Raw genomic sequence first — 21,910 nt, 5'->3', positions numbered from 1 at the left:
TTTCGGGGGTTTCTCTGCTCTCTCTGAGTTCAGTATGAGAATTGCTTAAGCGCTGTCAGATAACTAATTCCCCAATTAATATAACTAATGTTTACACGGGGATGAATTCCTATTTTAGCAGCACTTGCAGCACCAAGTGACCTTGCTAAACTCCCACACTGAGTATTTCCCTCGCAGGACACAGATACGCCGATTTTATTACACAAATATTCATCTTTATTACAAGATATTCCCAAATTAACCTCTTGGAAGAGGCTTCTCATTTGATAAAGAGCACAGGTTGCTACACTGAGGAAAAGCCATTAACATCTAATTAAGCACCACAATTATCCAGTAGGATTTCTTGGTAGCTCATTCAAAACTTTTTCTTCCTTTCCAGCTCCCAAAGAACATGAAAAATGCAGGGTGAAAGGTGTTGCCAAGAAACAAATCCTCTCAGGACAAAATTTACAGCCCTTCATGAGCAGATTTAGGTGAAAGCTTGGGGATTTTTGTGTGAGGGAAACTCTGCTGGCAGAGCTCAGGAATTCTGAGCCAAATCCTTCATTTCCTCCCATCCCTCACAACTTCCTAAAATCCAATTCCTGCAGGCTCTGCCACTGGAGCAGAGTCTTTCCCACTTCAGCATCTTTGGGGCTGTGCTGAGGTGAGGTGATGCTGGCCAGAATTTTGTCTGGCCAACCTGACAATTTATAACACGGAAAACGCTCCATGCCCAGGTTTTTGGGAAGCACCATGCCCTGGCATGAGTCAGCCACTGGCAATAAAGGATTTGGAAAGCCTCTGGGATGTGCAGACCCTTCAGCCCCATCCCAGGCCCACCAGAAGCAGTGGGGGAGGGAGTTCTGGCCCAAAACAGCAATATCTGGATAAATTTTTTCTGCAGACCGAGTTTGGATAGACTTTTCCCTGCTGATACTTAATTTAAAGTCCATTTAACAATGCTAGTTTAGTGTATTTTGATTGAATTTTAATTGGTATTCAAGCGAGCTCGGGACAAATTGTCGATTAAAAATGCATAACTGGGTGTGAAACAAATTTGCAAAATAAAAATCCCAATAAATTTGTGTTAAGCTCTGTAACTGCTCAAATGTACACACATGAAGTGTTTGGATCATGGCAGTGCTATGGGGTGGAAGAGTTCAGGATGGTTTTTACTCACACTCCCTAAAAGTTATGGAATTGGGGAGGGAAATAATGATTATCCTTGAATCAAGGACCTCCAGAGCTTCTCACTGCAAAGGATTTGATTTCCCTCTGTGGAGAGAAATCTGGGATGCTCAGACCTCCTGGTCAATCAGAGCATCTTCAATCCATCAGGAATTTCTCATTCCCTCACAAATTCCTCCTTCTCGTTTTTGAGTCAAGTTTTTAACCTTCACCCAGGCCCCACCATGGCACGGGAATGAAAATAGAAAAGGGGAAAGTCAAAGTAAAAAATGGGAAAAATCAAAGTAGAAAAGGGGGAAAATCAAAGTAGAAAATTAGGAAAAATCAGAGTAGAAAAGGGGAAAATCAAAGTAGAAAAGGGGGAAATCAAAGTAGAAAATTGGGAAAAATCAGAGTAGAAAAGGGGAAAATCAAAGTAGAAAAGGGGGAAATCAAAGTAGAAAATTGGGAAAAATCAAAGTAGAAAAGGGGAAAATCAAAGTAGAAAAGGGGGAAATCAAAGTAGAAAATTGGGAAAAATCAGAGTAGAAAAGGGGAAAATCAAAGTAGAAAATTGGGAAAAATCAGAGTAGAAAAGGGGAAAATCAAAGTAGAAAAGGGGGAAATCAAAGTAGAAAATTGGGAAAAATCAGAGTAGAAAAGGGGAAAATCAAAGTAGAAAAGGGGGAAATCAAAGTAGAAAATTGGGAAAAATCAAAGTAGAAAAGGGGAAAATCAAAGTAGAAAAGGGGGAAATCAAAGTAGAAAATTGGGAAAAATCAGAGTAGAAAAGGGGAAAATCAAAGTAGAAAAGGGGGAAATCAAAGTAGAAAATTGGGAAAAATCAAAGTAGAAAAGGGGAAAATCAAAGTAGAAAAGGGGGAAATCAAAGTAGAAAATTGGGAAAAATCAGAGTAGAAAAGGGGGAAATCAAAGTAGAAAATTAGGAAAAATCAGAGTAGAAAAGGGGAAAATCAAAGTAGAAAAGGGGGAAATCAAAGTAGAAAATTGGGAAAAATCAAAGTAGAAAAGGGGGAAATCAAAGTAGAAAATTGGGAAAAATCAGAGTAGAAAAGGGGAAAATCAAAGTAGAAAAGGGGGAAATCAAAGTAGAAAATTGGGAAAAATCAGAGTAGAAAAGGGGAAAATCAAAATAGAAAAGGGGGAAATCAAAGTAGAAAATTGGGAAAAATCAAAGTAGAAAAGGGGAAAATCAAAGTAGAAAAGGGGGAAATCAAAGTAGAAAATTGGGAAAAATCAGAGTAGAAAAGGGGGAAATCAAAGTAGAAAATTGGGAAAAATCAGAGTAGAAAAGGGGAAAATCAAAGTAGAAAAGGGGGAAATCAAAGTAGAAAATTGGGAAAAATCAAAGTAGAAAAGGGGAAAATCAAAGTAGAAAAGGGGGAAATCAAAGTAGAAAATTGGGAAAAATCAAAGTAGAAAAGGGGGAAATCAAAGTAGAAAATTGGGAAAAATCAGAGTAGAAAAGGGGAAAATCAAAGTAGAAAATTGGGAAAAATCAGAGTAGAAAAGGGGAAAATCAAAATAGAAAAGGGGAAAATCAAAGTAGAAAATTGGGAAAAATCAAAGTAGAAAAGGGGAAAATCAAAGTAGAAAAGGGGGAAATCAAAGTAGAAAATTGGGAAAAATCAGAGTAGAAAAGGGGAAAATCAAAGTAGAAAAGGGGGAAATCAAAGTAGAAAATTGGGAAAAATCAGAGTAGAAAAGGGGGAAATCAAAGTAGAAAATTGGGAAAAATCAGAGTAGAAAAGGGGAAAATCAAAGTAGAAAAGGGGGAAATCAAAGTAGAAAATTGGGAAAAATCAAAGTAGAAAAGGGGAAAATCAAAGTAGAAAAGGGGGAAATCAAAGTAGAAAATTGGGAAAAATCAGAGTAGAAAAGGGGAAAATCAAAATAGAAAAGGGGGAAATCAAAGTAGAAAATTGGGAAAAATCAAAGTAGAAAAGGGGAAAATCAAAGTAGAAAAGGGGGAAATCAAAGTAGAAAATTGGGAAAAATCAAAGTAGAAAAGGGGAAAATCAAAGTAGAAAAGAGGGAAAAATCAAAGTAGAAAAGGGGAAATTGCCCCAAAATAAATGGGGTAGGGCAGGGAGGGTGAGAGAAGAGTGCAGGGAGAAGCTCAGGGTGCAAGCACAGCTGAGGCTTTCCAGCAAGGTGGCAAAAAATTGGAAGAAATTCAGGGAAAAGTTTGTCTTTCATGAAGGTCAGTGCAGATACCTGGAAAACGAACAAACCTCACTTCTGGTGGTGAAGAGCAGAGTGAAAGAGAAAAATATCCACGAGGAACTGGAAAGTTGGGAGGAGCAGACTCCAGAGTGAGGCCCAGTTCGGTGGAGTTCCGAATTTGAGGGAATCACAACAGGGCTCCAACCCTAGAAAAACGGATTTCACTTAAATTTACCAAAACCACAGCAGTTTTCTGGTGGCCAGACAGTTTGAGATTGTTTGATGGACTTTGGGGCAAAGACCAGGAAGCTGCAGGTGACTGAGCTGTCAAAATGCAAGGAGTGTGCAGAGGAAAATCGAGAGAGGATGTTCCAAGGGCAGGACAACAACAAGCAATTCAAGAAGCCTGTGAGAAGCTAAAGAAAGGATTATTTATATATATAATTTTTTTTTCTTGCAAAGACAGCATCAGCTTTTGGGAAGAGGCACAATACCTGCAAAAAAAAAAAAAAAAAAAACCAAAAAACAAACCCACAGTCATTTTATAAAATCCTGAAAGAACGGAGGAACACAATTCTGTTCAAGAACCTTCCAGGCTCTTCCAGAGCCCAGGGATCAGGCCACGATTCAATGGGTGTTCAGTCTTGATTCCCATTCCAGCTCTGAGCAGGGACTGGGACTTCCCACTGCACCTCCATGTGCAAGAACCAGAGATCGGAAAGCCCAGCCAGACTGGAGAGATCTAAAATCCAGATCAGGCAGTCAGAAAATCATTTCTACTGCAGGACACTGGGAGGTAAAACAAAATCTTGCGTGGATAATTTGGCGATTTTTTTTTTTTTTTTTTGGAAGCAAATCCTCATTTCAGGGCTGTTTCCTTCACAGAGAGTGGGATTTGTTGTGGAGAACAACATCTGAGCTTGTTATCCCGGAGTTTCTTACCAAGCAGGAGAGAACAGAGCCTTGAGGAGCACGGCTCAGCTGCCCCAGCACTGACACCCACCCCAGCATGAGAGGATGTGCATGAAACACCTGCAGCTGCTTCTGGCAGCTGGAAAGGGAACCTGGCCCAGCTCTGATGTAAATATTTGCACTGAAGACATCGAAATCTCTCTGATTAATCCTGCCCTGGGCCTCTCAAACAGAAATTCTACTGCTAAGGACATAACCTCTCAAAGCAAGAAAACTGGGAGATGAAGAGAAGGCAGAACTAAGGGAAAATCTGCTCCTGATAAAGGAGAATTGAATTCCAGGGAAGGAGACAAACACTCCAGAGAGAGGAAATGCACAACAGTTTTTGATATTGCTACAAAGCAGGTATTAAAGAAAGGTACCACTAACTCCAAACTGAAATTGTGTGGGTAAACAGGCTCTGAAAGAAGCAGCTCTGTGGTTAGGTCGGGTTGTTTGGTTATATGAGGAAAAATCAATGTTTTTGCCGTTCCAGAAGGTGCTGGATCCCTCATTCCCCCAGCCTGGGCTTTATTCATCCTGGAATGTGCTGGTTTGCCATCCTGGTGTTATGAAATGTTTCACCACACCTCTGTAGATATCATTACCAATCTGTTTTGCATATCATTAGAAATAGAAGAGCTCAGGTTAGTCAGATGAGACCTACTTTCCCTGAGGTTGTTGACTGGTGTTAAATATAATCCCGTGTTGACAGAATCCCATCTCAGCTTCTCCAGTGTTCCCATGGCTGGGGTCAATCTCCCAAGCCCCTCTGGAATTTGGCAGGGCTTTAACACCCTCCTGACCCTCAGGGATCTCCCTTTTGGGGCTCCACAGCACAGATTTTTCTATGCTTGCCAGATATTTTCCCTGATGACAAATATTGTTTAACATCATCCTTCCCTGTCAAAGGACCGGAAAATAATTCATCCTCCTCATGTACTATTCACCCCGCTTCTTCCCAAATTCAGAACAGATTGATTTCTTTATGTTCATCAAAATTTATGCTTTTTTTATCCCTTTGTTGTGCTGGCCACAGATTCTCCCAGCTGCTCTGGCGTGACGGTGATCTCCAGTTCGTAACTTCTAACACACACCAATTGCCATCAGTGTTTCTGTGGCTTTAGTTTTTGTTTTATTTTACTTGTGTAGCTGCTGTCTGTGCTTCCTTCCTGCACTCCACAGTCAGACCCTTGGGGAAGGGAGGGAAAAATGGGAAAGGCCGGACAGAGGGGCCCAGTGCCCACCCCACACCCTCTGCACTCCCTCGATGCTTCTCCATCGACACAAGAAGCAACTGAACAGTAACAAAACCCCATCCTCTGACCTGGAGCAGCTCCAGTTTCTCCTTTTCCTGTGGGAACAGACCCCGAGAACATCTTTGGTGCAGGAGAGGAATCCCCAAATCGAGGCAATGGGCTGGGGGGCAATAGGGACAGGGTGATGACACACCCAGGACCCCATTCCCTGCCACCCCATCTGCTTTCCTGGTGGCCTCACACCCCCAAAACAGCGCCCAAGCCTCAGGTGAGCTTTTGGGGTGGTTGATGCTGTGAGTGACAAGTCCCTTTGTGGTCATGAACAACAGAGCAATCAGAGCAGCTGGGGCTGCCCCTGGATCCCTGGCAGTGCCCAAGGCCAGGCTGGACATTGGGGCTGGGAGCAGCCTGGGACAGTGGGAGGTGTCCCTGCCCATGGCAGGGGTGGGATGGGATGGGATGGGATGGGATGGGATGGGATGGGATGGGCTTTAAGGTCCCTCTAACCCAAAGCATCCCATGGTTATTCCATGAAGTGCCAGCTCTCCCCACCCCAGCACTGTCCCCTGACCTGAGCAAACCTCTGTTCATGCACAGAGAGGGAGGCTGGAAGCCCAGACCTTTACTGGTGTACCTGGACGCCTTCCTTAACCCTTACAGCCCCTCCCCAGGAGCACAGGACAGGAGGGACACCCGCGGGTGTGACCAGTGCCCACAGCAGTGACAATGAGCTGGGGGCAGGAGCAAGCTGCTGATTAACCCCTTGTTGTGCGCAGATGAAGCACAGGCAGTGGGAAGGCACTGGGAGCCAGCTGTGCCTCCAGCTGCCCTCCCGCGGGGGTGGCACTGGGTGTACCTGTCACTGTCGCTTACACAGCCCAGAAAGCCCCGGGCTCTGTGGGGCAGAGCAGGAGGAAGAACCAGGCCCGTGATGGTTCCCAGCTCCGGGGAGGGGCTGCCTTCAGTGCGAGCAGAAAAACGAGACTGAGAAATGCCAAAGCGTGAAAAGATCTGGCTGAGGACACCAGCTGTGTCCTGGGGGAGGTTTAGTCACACATCTGCCCAGTCTCAGCTCAGAGGACTGTGAAAAGAACCATTTCCCTCTTCTTCAGCATGAGACACCGGTGAGAGAACAGGCAGAGCCCAAGGAGCTGGGGAAAGAGAAATGTTTTCCATACAGGCTTTTAAAAGCACGATTGTTTTTCCCTGCAAATGAAAAGTTAAGCTCCAAGTTTGCAGCCAGCTGGAAACAGCACAGACGGGAAGGAGCTGGGACAGGTACCTTGAGATCTGTGCAGCTTCTGCCCCATGAAGTTATGGAGGTCCCTGGTCCCACGTCACACCGGTGATCATCCCTGCCTGGGGCCAAACCAAACCCAAACCAGACCATAAGGATGTCCCTTTAGCATTTCCCTCTGTTTTTGTTGGGATACCACTGATGATGAGTGCAGTGGTCCATGAATTCTTTACAACAGTCCTCACTCTTGGGAGAACCATCAGCTCTGGCAGCACTGACAGCAGAAGTTTCCAGTTTTCAACACAGGAATAACAATCCAGAGATTATGCAGATGAGTGAGCTGTGTTCATGACTTCTAAATCTGACTTAAAACCGGTTAAACTGAAATCTTAAGCAGCCTCTGAGAAACTGAACGTCTGACAAACTCACAAAGCATTGCTGATGCTGAGGGGGGTTTTGGGCAGCCCTATTTAAAGCCATCCCTGGATGAAAAGACCCCACACAGGCCAGAGACACCAGGGTTTGGGTGAAAACAAAACAAATCCATCTGGAATGGCAGGAGGCAGTGCCCAGCATTTGCTGGCAAAACACCCACACCAGAAGCTTCCCATGGAAGTCCAGCTGAGATCCCACCATGTGATTGCTCAAAAACAAGGAAAGTCAGGAAAATTGGATGTGGCCACAAGACCAGGGGCTGCTGATGCCACACCAGGTTGTGCTGAGGTTGCAGCTGGTGAATGAGGCACTGGGAATGAATGGCCTGGGATTGCCTGCTGGGAAAGGAGCTCAGAGGGACAAGAGCTGCCCTTTTGGAGTGGTTCCACTCACAGGCACTTGGAATATTCACTGGGAAGGTCAAAAGCCCAGGTGTGCCTCTCTTCTCCTCTCCTCCCCACCACTCCCAGCTGCATTCAGCTGGTGAAGGACCTTCCCTGGGCCCCAGGAGCAGCAATTATCCCATGGAAAGGACCACCAGGGAATGCTGCCACCCCAGGCCATCCAAAGGCTAAACCCTCACAAGGACACCAGCCAAGGTCTCCCTCAGCTCAGATGAGCCCTCAGTGACTCCCTGGTGCCTCTCCTGCCCAGGTGGGAGATGTTGTGAGCACCAGGCAGGAATGAGCCTTCACTCAGCTCTGCACACCTACTCCTGCAGGGATCTCCGGGAGTGCTCCCAGCCCAGCTCTCAGGGGGTTGAAATAAGGCTGGAGGAATGCCACTGATGCCTAAGTTTAGGTGCTTAGATGACATTTAAACTCAGCCTGTTTCCTTTAGTCGCTGCTGAATATCCCCAGTGGAAGAGTGGAAAACCATTCTGGTGGCCTGGAGTCTTGGAAAAAATAAAGAGCACAGGTGGAAATCCAAGGGGTCAGAGACAGGTGGCACTTCCCAATCCTCCTTCCAGCACATTATTTTCTCCTCACTGCAGCTTTCAGGACAGAAAAACCAGCCTGGCCAAAGGATTGGCAGCTCCCAAAGCCTCTGCCCAGAGCAGTCTGGGGCCCAAACCCATAACGTGAATTATGATCCAGCCCTGGATTGTATTGGCCAAACCAGAGGAAGTGCCAGGGACAAGGAGAGAGAAGAATGATGGGTCCCACAGCAGGGAATGTGGAGGGTCTGGGCAGGAGTGGGAGGTCCAGACCCACTCTGGGAATATTTCACCTTCCTGCCTCTGCCTCACCGGGGAAACAAAAGAGATACAGATGCTGGGTTATAAATTTTAAAGCAATTCTGCTGAGAACCTCCTTTTGAATTTAGAGGCAAATTCTTCATATAAATGGATTGAGAAATTCTCCCTCTGAAGTCATCCATCTCTTAATAGGACATCCTGACACCGGCTGAGTCAATCCAGTGTCCGCTGTTGATTTGAGGGTGTTCATCCAAGGCTGACATGACATTTCTTTTGTTGACAGAGCTCATATGTTACAGCAGCCTGTCCTTCATATTTCTCTGTCTTTCACTGCTTCAGCAGCTGCACACCAGGAGAAACTGCTGCATTTACTTATTGCTTCAAGGTCCATTTCCTAGACATTCCTGCCTCCAGCAAAGGGCAGCATTCGTGTGTTAAATCCTAGATTTCAGCTGGAGAAGGATTTGCCCTGGAGATGATTCTTCAACGGCCAATACAGAAAATTCTCCAAAGTGCTGGAGCACCTGATTTTAATTTCAGGAGCAGATAAATAATAATGATATTATTCAGTGCCTTTCATCCCAAAGGATTCTTCTCCAAAGTTAGACTTTGACAGAGACATCTACCAGTGGATCTGGATGAATGCAGGCAGAACTTCATGCACCATGGCATTTCCAGGAAGGAACAAGGCAGCTAATTTGAACTTTGTCATATCAAATTCTGAGCCTCAGGTTGCCGGGATGAGCATTCCAGCAGACAGCTCTGCTCTTGGAGCGTGATGGAATCTTCTTCACTGACAGCAAATCTCATTTGGGCAAGAAATGCAGCTGTCCTGGAAGCCCAGACTGGAACAAATCCTGGACTCTGTCTCAGGAGATGGGAAAGTGCTCTGGGAATTACAACCTTGTCCTGTCCTTGTCCTGGACACTCCAGAGGAACAGCACACTGGCCTCACCTGACAGTGGCACCTGCTGGAATTGTCACCTCATACAGGTGTGGACAGAGCACCAGCAGTGCTGGGAGCACCAACACTGCCTGGCAGGATGTTCCCTTGGGAGAAGCACCGACAACGACAACAAACCCCAGAAGAGCTCCAGGCACAAAGCATCGATCACAGGGGCTGGTGCCAGGCCTCCTCTGAAACCAGAAGTGCATCAGGGCTGAAAACAGAGGACAGGGAAGGGCAAACAGGCACTGGGAAGGTCGCTGTGACCCGTGTTCCTGCCTTCTTGTCCCTGCATCCCTGAGCAGGAACCCAGGGAAGTGCGGTGGGTGCCGCTTCCTACCCTGCAGCAGAACTTTGTGACCTTCCCATCGTCCTTACTATGGGTGAAGCCATCCCAGAAGCCTGAAAAACATTTTTTAAGTTACTGAAAAACATTTAAATGATGACTGATGAGTGCTAAGGGTTGTGTGTCCCACAGGAACACACTGAGCAACCCCTGCTGCCCACGGTGGTGCCACCAGTGCCAGCACAGTGACTGTCCCTGGAGCAGGGCAGGATCCTGGGCTGCTCCCAGATGTCACTGATGGCAAATATTAAAGCAGGGACCCTCTGCTCTCCAACCCCTCCTGTGTGAGCAGGAAGCCTCATGTTGGCTCTGGAAGTTCAGCTCCCCAGGCTCTGGATGTGTCCCTGCTCTGCACAGGCTGGAGCTGTGAGATCCCTGCTCTCCACAGGCTGGAGCTGTGAGATCCCTGCTCTCCACAGGCTGGGATCTGTGAGATCCCTGCTCTGCACGGGCTGGGATCTGTGAGATCCCTGCTCTGCACAGGCTGGGATCTGTGAGATCCCTGCTCTCCACGGGCTGGGATCTGTGAGATCCCTGCTCTGCACGGGCTGGGATCTGTGAGATCCCTGCTCTGCACAGGCTGGAGCTGCCCTGCAGTCAGGCTGCCTCTCCAGGAAGCTGTTGCTGCTGGCAGCCCTGTACTCACATCCCTGCCCTGCTGAGCACAGGGTCCAGCTGAAGGAGAGCCCAGGGACCTCTGTCCCAGCCCCAGGGGTGTCACAGGCTCTGCTGCCATTCCCGCAGGAGAGCTGCTCTCCCTCCTTGGTGCTCTGTTGCTCTTTGCCTCATAAAGTTTTATTAAAGACTTACAAGGGATTTTCTGCACAGCTGCCCAACCAATGCCCTTCACAGCACATCTCCAGTCCTTTAAATATTCACGAGGCTGGGGCTGCTGCTTAATTGAATTTCCTCTATGGATGGATCAGTTATTTCTCATCTCCTGCAGCCAAGGTGCACATTAAGTACAAAGCTGGGGTAGGAGACCAAGGAAGCAATTCCTCTTTGGTCAGTGGCCTCACCCCTGCTGGGATCAGGTCTCCAGTACCATTCTTCTCCCTAGACAGTCTTCAAATCACAGATTCATGGAATAATTCATGCCAGGATGGACTGCCAGGGGTCTCCAGTCCAAGCCCTGCTCAGGAAGGGATGCCAGCAAAGACAGAGGAGGTTGCTCAGGGTCTCAAGTTTCAAGCATCCAAGGATGGAGATCACACCTTTACTTCAAGGCTGGCTGTCCCCCATTTTGAACTTTTCATTTTCGCTCACATTTACTGAGATTCCTGCTGGCTGTGTCTGTTCCTCTCCTGTCCTTTACAGTGCACCTCCACCAAGATCCAGCTCCACCCATCCCACAGCCTCCCTCAGGAACAGCAGGAGCCTCTCTCAGCCTTCTGTTCTCACCACCAAACCATCTCAGCACCCTGAGCCTTCCCCTCAGCACAGCCCCGTCGTGCTCCAGCCCCCAAAGCAGACACAGCACCTCAGATGTGACCTCAGGAGAAGACAGGGAATGATCCCCTCCCTCAGGCTGCTCCCTGTGGCCCTGCCAGCACAGCCCAGCTGGCCTGCAGAGACACCAGAAACTGCCACCAGCTCTTGCTGGCCACCAGGAGCTGACGTTGGTCCCGCTGCCCCAAATGCAGAATTATTGCAGCCCCTGCTTTTCCCCTGAATGGAGCAACGGGCAGAAATGCACTGAGAGCAGCCAGGAGACCAGGACAAAATCCAGAAGCTGTCTCAGCCTCCCCTGCTGCTCCCATCCCATTTCTTGGAGGTTTTGGGCATTCCAAAGAAGTTCTTCTGTGCGGCTGTCTTAGCTCTGAGGTCAGCCAAGGAAGCTGCCCTATTTTCTCCTTGGCCAGAAGCTAATATCAAACTGGGCAGCAAGAAGAAGAAAAGGAGGTCAGTGGCCTCAGCATTTGGGCCACAAGACCATGGGGAGCCTGAGCAGGCAGCAGAGGGACAGGGAGAGGGACAGGAGGAGATAAAGGAGCAAAGTTAAGATGTGATTCTAAGTGGTGCCTCTGGCCAGGTTGAGGTGCAGCGGAGACCACGTGCCAAAGTGAATAAATGGGATTTTATTTAACAGTAAATGGGAGGCAAAGGGATAGAAAGAAATGGGAAGAGGGAAGGGAGGGGAAAGACAGACAGTGAGAGGGATGCAGCAGAAGCTGGCACCACCCCATGCATCCCACAGCCGGTCCTTCCTCACCCTGCTCTCCTCAGGCTCACCAAGTTGTTCTTCTGGAGATACCACCTTTATGAAGTCTCAGTTCCAGGTACCCCAGACATTCCCATGACCTGGGCTGGCAGGGGTGAGCAGTGATTTCCTTTCCCACTGTGGAATTTTGCCCTGTGTATGAATTCCAAACCTTCACCTCTGTTTAGGCCTGGAATCAGCACCTTCCTTTTTGCCATCTGTGCTTATCTCAGTCCCTGTTGTGGTGATTTATCTTATGGGAGCTTTCTTCTCTGGCAGGGTTTGACACTTCAACTGCGTTCTCTGAGCCCTCACACAAGGGGACAGGTGGGACTGCATGGGAAAAGTCTTCCTAGAACCAGCATAATTCCTGACTCCTGCAGGCCATGGGAGCTGCTGGATCCTTCACACACACGGGGCCCTGCCCCAGACTGGGGTGGTTTGTTGTGCTGCAGCACTGGGAGCAGGATGTTGTCACCATGGTCGTGCCATCCAGCTCTGTCCCTGCCTGGTCACTGCCAGGGGCTCAGGTTCCACTCCAACTGTGGTGTTTGCAGTGTAATTGCTTTTTCCACCACCTGTGACACTGGTGCTGCCTGGAATAGGAGATCAACCACCCCAGAAATTGCTCTCCACTGTTCCTGGCAAGAGCTTTTGTCATTGGCCTTCTCTGCCAACTAGAAAATTAATGCTGGCAGGAGTGCTGGTGTCTGAAGACATCAGCTTCTTCCTCAGTGACCGGGATTTCTGGCAGGGTGGGCAAATTAGGGAAGTGGACCCAGCTCTGGTCCCTCCTTGCCTGGTGCTCTCATGTCCCCTACAGGGCTCTTGAACCTTTTTTGCCCCTCTCTGACTTCAGAGCCATTTCCAGCCAAGCCAGATCCCATCGGTGCTTTTGGCCAACAGGGCCCAGCCCAGGGCTGAGTTTGCACCTTGTGGGTGACAGTCACACTGCCCCACACCTTTTGTCCCTGGGGATGCCAACACTGCCATTCAGACGGGATCTTCTGGGATAGGGAGCTCCTTGGGACACACTGGGAAGGTCCCTTGGCAGGCAGAGGGGACCTCTGCACCCCTCCCTGGGGGTCTGAACACTCACCCTGCCAGGAGTCGCTGCTGAGGTACAGGCACGAGACTAAAGCTGCCTCCCAGATGAAAAAACTCCCTTTTTCAGGCAGCACAGCCCTGTGTGCACACAGCACAGGGAGAAATCTGTCCCTGTCCCCAGTGGAAGGGACACAGCAGGAGAGGAGAGGAGAGGAGAGGAGAGGAGAGGAGAGGAGAGGAGAGGAGAGGAGAGGAGAGGAGAGGAGAGGAGAGGAGAGGAGAGGAGAGGAGAGGAGAGGAGAGGAGAGGAGAGGAGAGGAGAGGAGAGGAGAGGAGAGGAGAGGAGAGGAGAGGAGAGGAGAGGAGAGGAGAGGAGAGGAGAGGAGAGGAGAGGAGAGGAGAGGAGAGGAGAGGAGAGGAGAGGAGAGGAGAGGAGAGGAGAGGAGAGGAGAGGAGAGGAGAGGAGAGGAGAGGAGAGGAGAGGAGAGGAGAGGAGAGGAGAGGAGAGGAGAGGAGAGGAGAGGAGAGGAGAGGAGAGGAGAGGAGAGGAGAGGAGAGGAGAGGAGAGGAGAGGATTGAAGGGTGAAGGGCAGAGCACCAGGAATTCCTGCAGACCTTTTCCAGAGCTGCTGAAGCAGGACAGCGGGGTGTGAGCAGCCTGCTGGGTGTGAGGATAAAAGAAAGGCCAAGCCTGGGTGAGACACAGACTGACATTTAGGTCAGCTCCTTTGGCAGCATCCCTGGGGGGTACTGGGCACAGGATGGGGGCCTTGCATCCTTCCAGCAGACAGCCTGCCCTGCTGGGGGAGCAGCACAGAAACCTCGGCCAGCTCCCTGCAGCCCGTCCTGAGGCCAGCTGAGAGCAAGGGAAAAGTGCCGTTTGTTGGACCCTGGGGTTTATTTCATCTCCAAGATTCAGAGAGCACTGAGAGCTTTCAAAGAGGATTCTGAAGGTGTTTTCTTTCCAGAAAAGTACATTTTTTTATTTAGTCCAGCTCCTCCATAGGAATAGCAGCTCTTTCTCATCCAAAAATGTTTTCAGGTCGAATCTATTGCCTTGAAGAAGCTGTTTTGCCTCTGCCAGGCCGTGACAATAAGTCATCCAAAGCCGTCCCTTGGTGTGTCAGGTGCATCTTCTTCTCTGCAAGTTTCACTCAAGATATCTGCTCTGAGTATCATCTCTGTGAAGGACAGGGCACCCACCTGACTGGCAAACATCTCCTGCAGCCAGACAGAAACCCCTCCTGTTCCTCCTGATGTTTGCTCTCTGCTGGATGCTTCAGGATGAGAATCATCAAAACCTGAGATCGTGGAGATTGAACAGATCCGTGAATCTGAGCAGTTTGCTCATGGCCTTGCACAGTGGAGCTTTGAGAATCTTAGAGCCTTATTTCCAAAATCTCTTGTTCTTCCCAAGAAAGAAGTGGCCTGAAGAGAACAGAAGCCTCTCAATGTGAAAATTCGTAACAGAAACTCCTCTCACTTGGTGTTTTTCAGCACTGAATTTGTTTCTTCATTAAGATACAGCTTTATTCAGAAACCAAACTGATTTCTGCAGCTTCACTTGCTTTTCCTGCATCTCTCTGCTCAGCCCAAAATGAATAAACTCTGCTGATGGAAACCAGCTGGGATCTTAAACACGAGCTGGGTTTGCTCCTTATTGGAGCTTTAGTCCGGGCTCTCATCTATTGGGAAGTGTGGGGATAGCACAAGGAACTGTCTCCAAAATGACAGCTATTCCTTGGGAATCAGAAATCCTGGAAATGAGTTGCTCCCTCTCAGAGTGGCTCCCACCAGATGTTCCTCCTAAACCACCCCTCTGGTTGTGGGGTCTTGGAATCTGAGTAACAAGTGGCCTGTTGCTCCCCCTACCCTTCCACACCCCCTTCCCTTTCAAGGACTTGAAAACTTAAGCTGGGCTTAACTGAAGGTGTAATGAGTTTATTTTCCAAGCAAACTGAAAAACGTGCCCAGCTTTGTGTGGGGAGCAGCTCCTCTCTGAGCAGCCAAGCACCAGCCAGTGCCTGTACCCTTGGATTTAGAGTTCCTCCGTTTGGGGCTTGATTCCCAGATTTCCAACAGAATGGGCATTTTTCCCCCTGCCTTAGGGCTGTCCAGACTAATTTTGGTGCCAAAGCTCCCCCTGCAGTCACTGGAAAAACAGGGGGAACAAGTCCGGCCATACAAATGTTGCTTTGAGGAAGGAATGACCCCTTGGAAGGAGCTGAGTCCCTCCCCAGAGGCCACAGGGCAGCCCGGACCCTCCAGGAAGACGGAAGGGTAATTTCTAGGGACTCTGATCTCTCCCCTGCACGGAAATGGAGCTGAACGGGAAGGAAATGAGGAATCCTTGGCTTTGTTCCCACACTGAGGTGCTACATTCCCCTTATCTTCCTCCTCTTCCTTGAATCAGATATCCCAGGCCGTTACTCTCCCATCCTCGTCTGCCCTGGATTTCCTGAGGCCACTTTGCAGCTCAGCTCCGGAGAAGATCTGTGGCACGGAGGCAAGGAAATTCCTCAGCCCTCCCTCATCTGCACACGTCCGTCAGTCTTGCTGACAGAAGGGATTGCAGGGAGCAGAGATGTGCTTGCCTTGGCTGGGAATGTCAGCTGGAGGAAAGAAGAGAGGAAAAAGAGAGGGAAAAGGAGATGAAGGTAAAGAGGCAATTACAAAGGCAAAGACAGAGGAAGGGAAAAGGGAAAAAGGGGGGAAAAAAGGAAAAAAGGGGGAAAAAAAGGGAAAAGGGGGAGAAAAGGAAAAAAAACGGGGGAAAGGGGGGAAAAAAGGGAAACACAAAAGCTTTTTTTGTAGCTTCCAGTGGCTCTCTGCAAAAACAAGGAAATATTCCCAAGGAAAGCGTTTCCTTTGAAGAACACTCCTTTCCTCCCACGCTGAGGAGCATTCCAAGCAAGGAATTCCATCCTGAGATCCAACAGAAAACTCCTCACACATCACAGCTGTGCCCAGACCCAGCTCCTGCCCCTCTACCCCAGTTCTCTCACCTCATTTTCTCTCTGCTCAGCTGCCTTTCTTCCCTTGGCTCCTTCTCTCTGCGCTCCTGTCCTGCAGCAATTCCGCATCCCAATCCCTCTCCTGCAGCTGCCAGGACACTTGGAGAGCCACCACGGCCTCTGGAGGACCCTGCCACACTCCCGCAGGCCCCAGCTCACAGCCCCACTGCTTTTCTTCCTTACCCACAGACATTTTCCCTTGCTAAGTGAGAAATGCACCCGAGTGTTGTGCAGAGGCTGCAGGTCAGTGTGGTGAGAGGAAAAACACTCCCAACACAACTCATCCAGGGAAAACCAGGCTGCCATGAGCCACTCAACAGCGTTTTGATAACACTTAGCTGGAAAAGATCCCTCTGCAAGATATCTTTCAATCTTTGAAAGAAGGGCTTGAAGATGTTTCAGCAGAGTTGAACAGATTTGCCCCCGAATCCACATAGGTTCTAAACCATTTTTGACAAAATGCTCCTTTCCAGCTGAACATCTGTTTTCAAGTGAAGACCGAGACGCTTTCCAATGCTCCCTCGTGATAAAAACATTAAAGCGTTCCTTAACCAAACCTTCGTTTTTCATCCACGTTTCCATGTGGATGCCTAAACAAAAGGCCAGAGACCTGCCCTGTGTTGCTGCCCCATCCTTTTGGCCTTTTTATCCCTCCCCGTTTTGTTTCATCAGAAATGTGATTGTCATGTTTAAGGCACCTCATTGTGTGCACGGGAGTTTGGCCGGTTTAATATTCATATTCACCTTCTGACAACACTCAGGGTTCAGCTGGTCCCTAATTAGTGCCTGGCTGCAGTGGACAGAATTCTTGTGGAGAAACACTGCCCTTCCACCCTTGGGATCTCATTTTTCTTTGCTCTCGCTGGCAGGAAATTTGCAACAGAGGGATGCTTAATCCTGCTGGCCCTGGCAATCTCAGCTGCCATCTCCCTGCAAAGAAAACAGGAGGGTTGGTGCTGCTTTGCTTGCTGAGGCTGCTCCGAGAGAGCTTTAGCAACAACATCTCTGCTGAAGATGACGTGGTTGAACTCTGCAACAGCTCAGTTTGAGAGAGTTTTAGCCCTCCTGAGGTCAGGGTGTGCTGGAGCATCCCTGTGGGAGAGCTGCTGAAATCGGGCTCTCTCCAGCACACGATGCTGGTTGCACAGAGCTGCTCACACTCGTTGTTGATGCTCTGGTTTACTTTTCATCAGTTTGTTAGGCAGATCTCCTTCCAAGTGTTTTCATTCTCATCAGCCACTAAATAATACAACTCAAACGCGGGAGGTTCTGCAAGCGGAGCCGCAGACAGACCTGTTTCCTGTCAGCCCGTGTGTTCCCGGCAGAAAGCTGCGCGTCCCGGAGGAGAACTAAAGATCTGAGAGAGCATCTGAAAATTCATCAGCCGAGTTTCGCAGCAGCTCCCGCCCGCACTGAGTGAAAACCCAGAGCCGGTGGACAACTAAAGATCTCCACCTAGTGAATGGCAGGGACAGGGCAGCTCCCCGGGAAACCGCCGCCACAACGGGAAGCGGAGGAAAAAATTCAATGGGCAACTTCATCCCGGAGGGAGCTGTGGGGATCTGTGCTGTGGCACAGCCTCGGGGCCCAGCAGCGGCAGCTCCGTGCGGGGACCCGCGGGATGGCACCGCTGGGCACAAGCCGAGGCTCTGCTGGACCCGGTGGCACCAGGATCCCTCAGCAGAGCACTAAACCCCGCTCTGTACGCCCCGACCCCTCCCTGAGGTGGGCACGGCTCTGCCGTAATTACAGCAAATTACCCGGCGCGTTAATGATGCCTTCGGGCTGGGCACCTTTGCAGGCGATGACATTTTTCCTGTCGATGGCGTTACCTATTCTGGAGCGAGCACAAGATAATTGTAATTTCCTGGACTGCTCCGAAACACATAAAGTTTATGGGTAATCTTATTAAAGCTTTCATAAAGCGGGAAATTTTCTGATATGAGCTGGGAGAGTATTAATGGCCATTCTTCTGTGGTTAGCACACAAATCCCAGGGGAGGGGGGAGGTTCTGTTTCATCTCAAACACGTGCTTTGCACTTTATTAAAAGCATCCCCTCTGCCTTGCAGCCACTCAGAGGCTCAGGGTTGTTCCTCCCTTCACCTGCCGAGGGTGTGAGCAGAGTCCCCAGCCCTGGTCTCTGTGCCCAACATGTTCCTACAATAAAAGGTTTCCAGGTAGCAGCAGCTCCACAGATCACCTTGGGGTCGCTGGGCTGTGGGCAGCTGAAAACCAAAATGCTGAAAACCAAAAAATGTTTCTCACAAATGGCTGTGGCCACTTTGGGGATATCTCAAGCTGCACATCTTGACAGAGGTACCTGGAGGTCACAGACCTGCAATGCCACAAACACATCCTCATGGTCAGCCCTGGGCTGGTGGAGAACCAGTCCAGTTGTTCCCAACGTGCACAGAGCCTTTAAAGCTGGAAAAGACCTGCAAGATAAAACCTGGAGTTCAACCTTCAGCCAAATCCCACCATTCCCATTAAACCTTATCGTGAAGTGCCATGTCAACGCTTCCAGGGATGGTGACTCCACCACTTCCCCTGGGAGCCCGTTCCGGTGTTTAACCACTCTTCCAATACAGCAATTTCATGGAATCATGGAATGGGTTGGGTTGGAAAGGACCAACCCCTGCCATGGGCAGGGACACCTTCCATAGACCAGGCTGCTCCAAGCCCTGTCCAACCTGGCCTTGAATTTCTCCTGATATCCAACCTGAACCTCCCCTGGCAGGGGTGGCACTGAATGAGCTTTAAGGTCCCTCCCAACCCAACCCAACCCAACCCAAGATTCTGTGATCTGTGCTCAGGTCCTGCTGCTGGAGGAAGAGGAGAACCTTTTGGGGGTGTAGGAAAGGCAGCAGCACCTGCAGGGGGTTGAGACAACTCTGCCTCCCTCCTCAGCATGGGTGAAGGCCCAGGGAGCCAGCAGGACATTGCGGCAGGGGAAAGATGTGGAGTAACTGGAGAGTTCAGGAGAAGGCAGGAGAGGAAGGCAGGAAAATCAGAACTGTGAAAGGCACGAGCTGGATTCATTTCATGTAGGGCAGACTGAATGCAAAGAGTGAATCTCCAGCTGCAAAGAGGAACAGGGCAGTGCTTCAAATCCAGCATGGACAGGACATGAAGCAATGGGTTTCAACTGGAAAAGAAGAAGAACAGGATAGAAACTGTGAGAGAATCTGTGGAAATATTCATGTGCCAGCGTGAAGGGCTGGATCCTGTGATCCTTTCCCACCCCTGCTGTCCTCCAAGCTTTAGTTCAGGTTAGAAAACTCAATAGGAAGCCTGTAATTAGGAAAGAAAATCTTTATTAAAAACTGAAATAATCGGCTGAATATTTTAACCATAAAAGAAGGATGTTGGAAACTGCGGGAATCTGAGGGTTCTATAACTCCATATGGGAAGAAACTCCTGTGTAGCACACTCTGGGTGAGTGTTCCGGTGTTACAGCACTCAGAGATTGCTTTTCCCACCCCCACTCCTTAAAAACCAAACAAAGCCTGATCCCAGGGCTGAAAGAAACTCCCGTCATCCCGGAGCTCGCAATTAAAACCACCAGAGGTGACAGCACTGGAAATGCTTCAGAATAATCAAGCCACCTTCGAGTTTTCTAAGATCTGCTTGTTTGTTTTGAATGCCTTCTGCTCGGAGGGAGAGGAGGATTTCATTACAGCCTGGAAATGCCTCACGTGGAAGCCACAGCTTCTGGGATCCTGCCTGAGGGGACATGGAAAGCTTTGTGTTTCCCAATCTTTCGGCCCTCCAGACACAGATTCCCTTTTTTTATGACGTGGGAACTCAGAAAGACTTAAAGCCAAGGGGCTTCAGCCTCAAGTTAATTAGGGAGGGGTTGAGCCCTGGGAAAATTTGTTTTGTGGGCCCATAAGGAAAACAACCAGGGGGGATGAGATGGGGTGGGATGGGATGGGATGGGATGGGATGGGATGGGATGGGATGGGACGGGATGGGAGCCAGCAAGTCTTCATGTCCCAGAATGTGGCTTGGGGTTGTGGTCTCACCCTGCCCCTCAGGTCTTCCACACCATTTTATTTGCAGAAAAAAACTTGGGAGTTCACCTTCCGAATAAATTCCAGCCTTCTCCTCCGGCCAGCACCGGCTCCTGCTGATTTCAAGCCTTGTCCAGGTGTATTGATTCTTCCAGCAGTGAAAACACTGGCATATAAATTGCAAATTGGAGCCAGAGGGAAGCGGCTGCATTCAGAGCACATGGAATAAAGGAGATTTATTCCAAGGGAAGGGTGTTTATTCATGCCGTGACCTCAGGCCCTGCAGCGCTGCACTCCCCTGGGCAGGGGCTGCTGGAGACCTTCAGGCAGTGGCTTAGCAGGGACAGCCAGCACTTCGTAAGTGACTTCAGCAGAGGCAGAACCAATCCGAGGAAAATGCTCCAGGGACTGATCCTGTCCAAGCCCACAGAGCAAAATGAACACCCTCCTTCTGCCAGGCTCGTTCCTTCCCGGTGATTTCCATTATTATTCCGTTTTCATGTTGCAATAAATAATGTCATTACCAACAGCCAGGTGCTGATTAACAGGCTCCCTGCTCCCTGGCAGGGACACGGCCAGGCTGGGGACAGGAGAGCTCCTGCCCAGGGAGGCTTCTGGGTCCTGTGTCCATCCAACAACGGGACAGGAAGTTTGGAAAAACAATGAACTGCCACCACCTTTGCCAAACTGAAATGATAGCTACTGATATCAATTTCAAGTCTATTTAATGAGGGATAATTAACCCACCCATCACAGGGCCACGGGATACACCAGTTGGAAATTTTCCAGTTAATGCTATTTGATATTTCTGCCTGATTTTCAAGAATTTAATTGATGTCTTAATTATGAAAGATACCTGTATTAACTCCGTTCTCAGACAGTTCCTGTCACTGCTGTGATTTACAGAGGCTTGTGGGTCTCTCCCTGCCAGTCCCCACTGTGGTCCCTTCCCCTTGGAGGCATCAGGGATACCTTCCAGTAGCCCAGGTGGTTCCAGCTGGATGATCCCATTTCTTCTGCCTTTCCAAACCCTTCTCCTCTTGAAACCTGAGGGCAGTGGCCAGGACCTGACCATATTTTGGGCTGTGTCCCTGGCCTGGAGGGACTCAGGCCCCTCCCAGCACACCCCAGTCAGGCAGTTCTCCCCACTGAGCTTAAAAATGCCACAGCTGCCACCACAATTAAAAATGCAGACAGGGAAATCAGCACACAGCAAGCAGAGAGAGTATTTATAGCTCCTTATGTAAAGCAGATACAATGGAGCCATTTGGAGCTGGAATGGGCTCAGTTCTCCTCCCTCATGGCGCAAACTGCAGATCCCAGCAGATCCCAGCCCACTCCAGGCCTGCTCTGCTCGGTGAAGGGGATCCAGCACCGTCCCTCCGCAGGACACGGCCCACAGTGGTGGACCAAGGAGAAATCAGAGGGTTTATGGTCTGTGGGAGCTCAGGTGCCTGGGAATGATGAGCACATCCTGCTCCACACTTCCCTGAGCCCACACAGGCACTCCCTCCACCCTGCCCTTTTCTGGAAAGCATTAATTGCCATTACTCATCAGGAGCACCCCAAGACAAGAACCCGATGACCGAGGTCTCACAGATTCTCACAACTGATCAATGAATTCCAAAAGGTCGTTCTGAACTGCTTTGAACAAAGTGCAAGCACATGAAAAGGGGGTTATTGCTTCCTGAACATCTCAGCCCGTTCCCTTCTGATGTGCTGGTGAATTAGATATTAAATCCACAGATGAGCTAAATGAGTTAATCGTGGCTAATGTCATTACCAGCAGTAGCAGAGGAATCAAAGATGATTAGCCACTTGTCATAAAGTCTTAGCACAGAGGACAGAGAGAATTAATTTGTCCCACTGACCTGCTTTTGGTTTCCACAGGCTTCGGATCAATGCATGCTGGAAATACAGGAAATAA

Source organism: Coloeus monedula (genome assembly GCF_965178545.1).
Source record: "Coloeus monedula genome assembly, chromosome: 19".
NCBI classification, from domain to species: Eukaryota; Metazoa; Chordata; class Aves; order Passeriformes; family Corvidae; genus Coloeus; species Coloeus monedula.
The sequence above is the reverse complement of the archived record's forward strand: the minus strand, read 5'-3'. Positions refer to the sequence as shown.